This window comes from Macrobrachium nipponense, chromosome 13 (genome assembly GCF_015104395.2).
Source record: "Macrobrachium nipponense isolate FS-2020 chromosome 13, ASM1510439v2, whole genome shotgun sequence".
NCBI classification, from domain to species: Eukaryota; Metazoa; Arthropoda; class Malacostraca; order Decapoda; family Palaemonidae; genus Macrobrachium; species Macrobrachium nipponense.
Window position 1 is genome coordinate 51,336,231 of NC_087206.1, and position 6,014 is coordinate 51,342,244.

At 36.8% G+C, this 6,014-nt stretch overlaps 1 long non-coding RNA gene across 1 annotated transcript in view; it reads right to left on the reverse strand.

Annotated features, from left to right (window-relative positions):
* The window catches only part of LOC135225467 (uncharacterized), an 852-nt gene extending 473 nt beyond the window's left edge, over positions 1-379 (reverse strand). The window contains exon 1 of the long non-coding RNA XR_010316979.1: positions 145-379. This is a non-coding gene — a long non-coding RNA (uncharacterized LOC135225467). The remainder of the gene's footprint in view (positions 1-144) is intronic.
* Positions 380-6,014: the final 5,635 nt, after the last annotated feature.

Sequence of the window (6,014 nt, forward strand, 5' to 3'; positions counted from 1 at the left end):
CAAAACATATTGACCACAAACAACTATAACGAATCTTCATAAGAAAAAAAATGACAGACAGGAAAACTTGAATAGGCAACACAAGGCAATGAGAGTTCGCAATGATAACCTTAAAAATAAGCCCTATATATTCTTGGTACTCACCATTGTCGAACCATGCACAAAGGCGTTGCAGATGGATTTTGGCAGAATTTTCTCAAGAGGATGACGTAGACCAGGGATCCCAATAAAAGCCTTTAGCCTAAGACAGGCATGTCGGACGAATCAAAATTGTAGGAACCTTCCCAGGTGAGTGAGGTCTCTGCTCTCTTCTCTGTGTCTCTCTCTCTGAGACTGCCTGACGGCCGGGCTGCCTGGCTCCTCGTCGCCGTTTTCGCTCGAGTAAGCATATTGGAATGGAGGAGGAGTTAGCAAACTACCCATCTTTAAAAGAAAACTGGACGGCAGGAAAGACAGTTTGATGGTACCAAGAGTAGGGCAATTGAATACCAACTTAGTTCTTAATAATTACTAGTCTTTTTTCCTGTCGCCATGTGAGAATATGAAAATGTCTTGTACAGTCCAGGGGCGAAGATGGAATTTTTTTTCAGAAATGAAAAAATTCCATCCTGAAACATATGTAACTGGAAAAGTTGAAAAAATAAGAAAAAATACATTTAAGAAATGTAAAAATAATTAAATTAAATACAAGAAAATACAAATACTGAATAAAGATTAAAGCATCTGTCTTGTCCATTTCTTGGCTTAATATAGCAGCCTTTTTCTTTTGGGCCTTAAGGACGAAGTAACAGCCATTACAAATATCTAGGAGTAGCTGAATTAGGTACCGGTATCTTCCTGTTTTCTAGTATTGGTGGAATAATATTATTTACATGCAACCTTGATGTCTGGCCTGTTTTTTTTCCCTTTCTTAATAAGAGCAATGGGTAACTTCACCCAAATCATTCTTAAAAAACTTCTAGAATTATGCCTAGAGGATAATTTATTCCTTTTGGTTATGTTTCCTCCTATTAATTAATACAACATCGCCAACCTTTAGTAATTTATGAGTAACGGGACGATACCGCCCCTTTCTGTCAACTGCTTGTTGAATCAGAGTACCTAGAAATCATTATGATAGGTCTCTATTAATGTCTGCCTAATTTTACACAACTTTAGGTAATCTGAGAAATAGCTGGATTATCAGGGTCAAATTCTGGATCTCAACTGAAAGAGGTTGAAGATTAGGGATAAGGTTTAGAGAAGTCAATTCATAGCCTCGCACGAGCTGTTTTCCGGCGTAATTGGTTCGGCACGTGGGTCAGTCTCAGCACGAACAGCTTCTTTGAAGGCTATAGGTCGTCGATTAATGAGATGCACAATATTACAGACAAGAAATTCAAAGTCTACAAAACGTCAATACAAATCTTAATTGCTCCAAAACATTAATCTTTTACCATTTTACACAGACTTCTACTAATGATCCCAATTGACTGCAGCCTTTGAAATATGCTGAAAGGAGAGAGGTTTTACATTATTTTCCTCAAAATATAATTGCGTCTGAGGGTCACTAATGAAGGAAGTTATGGTATTAGCTCCTGCCACCAACTGAGTTCCAAGATCACTAATACAAAGTTTGAGGAATCCCGTACTCAAAGCAGTGTAGCTGAAATGCTCTTAAAAATTCTGCAACATTCAAACTCCTACAAATTTTGAGGTTAACTGCCCTAGACCAAGTACAGGTGATACATAGTAACCAAACCTTACGGAGTCTCTTTTCCATCCTTCGTATTGAAGGGTCCTAAATAATCCATAAATATGTTAGAAAAAGGAACCGTAGGAGGATCTGCTCTGAAGTCTCTGTATAAGTTCTGATTTAACCTATATAACGATTATTAAACCTACGACAATGAACACACTGTTTAAGAGCCTTTTTCACAACTGAGAAATGTTTAGGGATTGTAATAATGCTTTCTGAGCTCCGTTAATACAGAATAACATCCTGAATGTAATAATTTGAGGTGTGCATCCCAAATATTAGTTTGGTCAAATGACTGTCTGGGTGCAATAATAAAGGGTAATTTCCACTTAAGCCATAATTCCATTTTCTGAATTTACTCTTAACTCTCAGAAGACCCTGTGAATCTAAAAATAAATTAAGTTGCGTTATAATAGGAGGAATGTCTTTTCTGGAATTAAGACCATGCTGTAGGTAAGAATATACCTCAGGATAATGCTTCCTTTGTTCAGTGTTTAACAAGTAATTTATAGCCTGGGCAAAGTAATTAGCGACTGGTGAGCAAGCAATTTTCGCTTTCAGCTTCCACTTGTGCACCACTAGAAAATTCTGCGAAAAAAATCAATACAAGTTTCCTGAAATTGAATAATTATTAATATCAATCAGATTGTTAGCAACTTCAATAACCCGAGCTGTGGAAGGAGTTGCTTGAACCTCAGTGGGCATCTCAAATGCTGGTATAGTAGTTGACAATTCTGGAACTTCATTTATACTTAAATCTGGTCCTGAAAAAAGCAAGAATTTTGCAACTGTTGTATGACACACATCTGGTGATTATGTCCGCAGGATTGTTTTTTCCTGAAATAAAGCAAAATTTTATAGGAAACCAAGTTTCACTACAGGTTCCTTTGTATCTTATTTGAAGTCTGTTTTACGGACGAACTGGAGAATTTTTATTTAATTTGGTCCATTTCAAAGCAGGCAAGAGTTCAGCCCAATGTAAGGTCAAACCAGAAGAAGTCAGTATTAGACGTAAATATTATTTAACCTGCAAGGGTTTTAAGCAAGAACAATCCAGACGAAATCTTTCTATAAATATCGAAGAGCACACTCCAACACACTTAAATGTATTGCGCTTTAAGTTTCCAGAGAGGGCATGGACATTTCCTCCTTGAGTTGCTTTATTTACAAGTCGGTTTTTTTGGCATTATTTAAAGCTTAAGCGATTGGATTCAATAATGCTGTAACAAAATAGAGTACACCAACCAAATATGGTCCCATTACTTGCATCTTGAAAAAAAAACTTAGGAAATATCTAACTGCCCATCCATTCGTGGACCAACCACCCATCTAGCCAATTTGTTTTTAAAGGGAGGAAGCTCTGTTGGTTTTGCCTGCAAATAAATTAATTCCATTCCTTCCTCTGCTGCAATTCTTGCGTTTAATGGTTGTATCCCAATGTACAAATTCTTTTTGGACGCTGTAATTGACTGCATTGAACAAATCTACAGCGTTAAACAATGGCATATTTTAAATTCAAAACCAAAAGGTTCAAACTGTGAAAGTCAATTTGTTTTATAAAAGAGACCTTTTAGTATTAGCATTGGGATCAAGAAAAATTGGTTTAGTGAAAATTTTCGTCGGAACATCGGTCCCAGTTCCCATTAGTTACAACCTGCTGAACGTCAAACTTTATAGGGATTGATATATATTCGAAAGCTGTTTATACGACCACTCTAACGTCCTCTGAAGTATTGGCAGGTAATAGCCCCATTTGTCCATATAAATCATGGAATATGGATATGATTTCTTTAAATTTTGCTATTCAGAATCCTGCTGAAGGTTGTAAGCACAAGTATGTAATATAATGGAAAGCAGTAATAAAGAAAAAGGGACCTACATCTAAGGCCAAAAAAAAAGGGTAATTCTTACATTCTTAAAAGCCGAATAAGGAAAAAATCACCTTGACTCATCACCTTTTTTGTACCAAAAAACCAAAAAATAACAATCTTTAGACTGATCCAGTTTTTTTCCCTTTTTAAGGTTAAGGTTAACATATTAAAAGGCTTTCTTAAGGGTCAAATATGAGTAACTTTTTGGTCAAATCTAAAGCTGTAAAACAAAAGGAAGATGAACAATTTTTGGTTTTGGTTTTTTTAAAACCCGTAAGGCCCTGAATACATGCACTGGTTAGGTTTGACAATAAAGATAATACTATTAGGAAGAACACCCCTAAGGTTGGACAAAAATACAATCCTTACATTTGGTACTATCCTTATCCAGTTTAAAGATATGGCATGTGTGGTAAAAAAAAGAATTTGAGGATGTTCTCACTTTTAGAAACACCTCTAAAATCATAAATGGGTTCAATTATTGCCTTGCCTGTTCAATTGCTCCTTAAGTTATTTGGTCAACGAGCTTGCAAACCGTTTCTGGATGTTCGTTTTAACGTCTCTTGAAGATTAGACCGTTAATATCAACTTAGATAGATTTTCATTCTTTGAAAGTTAAATGAGGAAACTTTCCATTCCACAACAAGGGAACGATAATTACGTCCATCAGACTTCCCTACGACCGACAAGGGTTTTGGGATGGTTAAATTCGACCAACATGGTTTTTGCAAGTTTCAATACTTTCATCATTGTAAGAAACACTTCGATCGTAATTTTAAGTAATAATTACCATTCGACCTCTAGAAGTTGATCAGTGGCCCTGTTGCAGTGGTTTGCGCCATAAAGCATAGACCTCTTTTCATTTAATTAGCAGAAAAATTGAACAGTTTTACCTTCAAAGTTAGTGTTAATGTCATCATAGGCAAAAATATCAACTTTGGAAGTTCAGGCAAAAGGGTAAGCTACATCTGGAAATTATTAGCAAGAAAGCAGAACTACACTCAACGTGGGTTTACTACAGCCGAGTTGGGTTTGCACTCTCGTATCAGCGAAATTATCAATATTCTTAATCATTTTAAATCAATGCTACCAGACAGCAAATAACCTGCATGACACTCAAGTCATTATCCATCGATGAATTTTTATTCCACCAAAAACTGGTATCTGGTAACCCTGCAATACAATAAGCAGAAGTTCTGTACCTAAAATGAGCTGAACATTATCAATTTCATGAGAAAGTGTTTATGGAAGGAATTGAATCAGCTAGTTTAAAAAACACCTTGTGCCTGAAATTTATCCACTAATCTACCAGCATAGGTAATTTTTCAATGGCTACATTAATGTTTGGTACAACCAGCATAATTATAAAGGAATGTTTATCTCCGATCGTAAACAGGAACTAACTTCAACAATTTTCAGTAAAATAAAAGCTCCTTGTTGCCATTAAAACCAAACCCATTGAACTGTTTAGCTTTACTTTAAGAGTTTAATGATTTTAAGATTATTCTCTCCTTCTCCTCCGCCGCCAATTTCTTTGAGTGACAAAACGTGCTCTGGTGCGGAACCACTGTCCTTCAGTTCCTCTGTAACAGTCCCCCCCAAACTTTAAATTGAAAAGGTGGGTAAAATGGAATCACCCTGACAAGTAGGGAAAAAGGAACGGCCAACACCGGGGGGGGGCTGGGCTTATTTGAGGAGAAGTTTTCCACCTTTGGATTTGTCCGTTTATTTATTATTGTTAGAGTTTCTGCCCTGGTTGACGGACTCCTATTCACAAGAGTCCCAGGGGGTTTTTTAAAAAAGTCATATGGCCAGCTGTTACAATTTGAACAGCGTTCTCTTGGAATTTAAAACGGCAACTTACCGGAAACATGGTTAAACTGGGCCGCATTTTTACACCATCCATTTTCTAGATTTTAAAATTAGCACTTTATCTGTAGGAGCAAAAAAATTAGGTAGGCACTTATGAATAAAGTGAAATTTTATCAGTATTTTCCAACCGCAGAACACAAGGAACATTGAGGCGAAGACTTGTCGTTTATCATAGGTTACTGCTTCCGCAGCCATGCTGGTGAGCCTCTCGTCTTTACCGAAGAGGGAGTGTTAATGTCTTGACAGGCGAAGCTGTTTAACTCACGTTAAAGCATTTTCAACACCTTTCCCGTCACTTTCGTACCTTTCTGGCAAAGCTGCAAAGAAATGGTTGAAATAATGTCAATTTAAGGAAGGATGAGTCTTTCCTGTTAATATTAATAAGATTAACGCTGAAAGCGACCGAATTTAAGCCGTGCCCGAAGCAAAATAAATTCTGACAAACTTCATCCGCTCCAATGTTTAAAAGTCGTTGACTGCTTCGCCATGACCTGATCGGAGGATGGAAATAAATTGTGAAAGGGATCATCCAC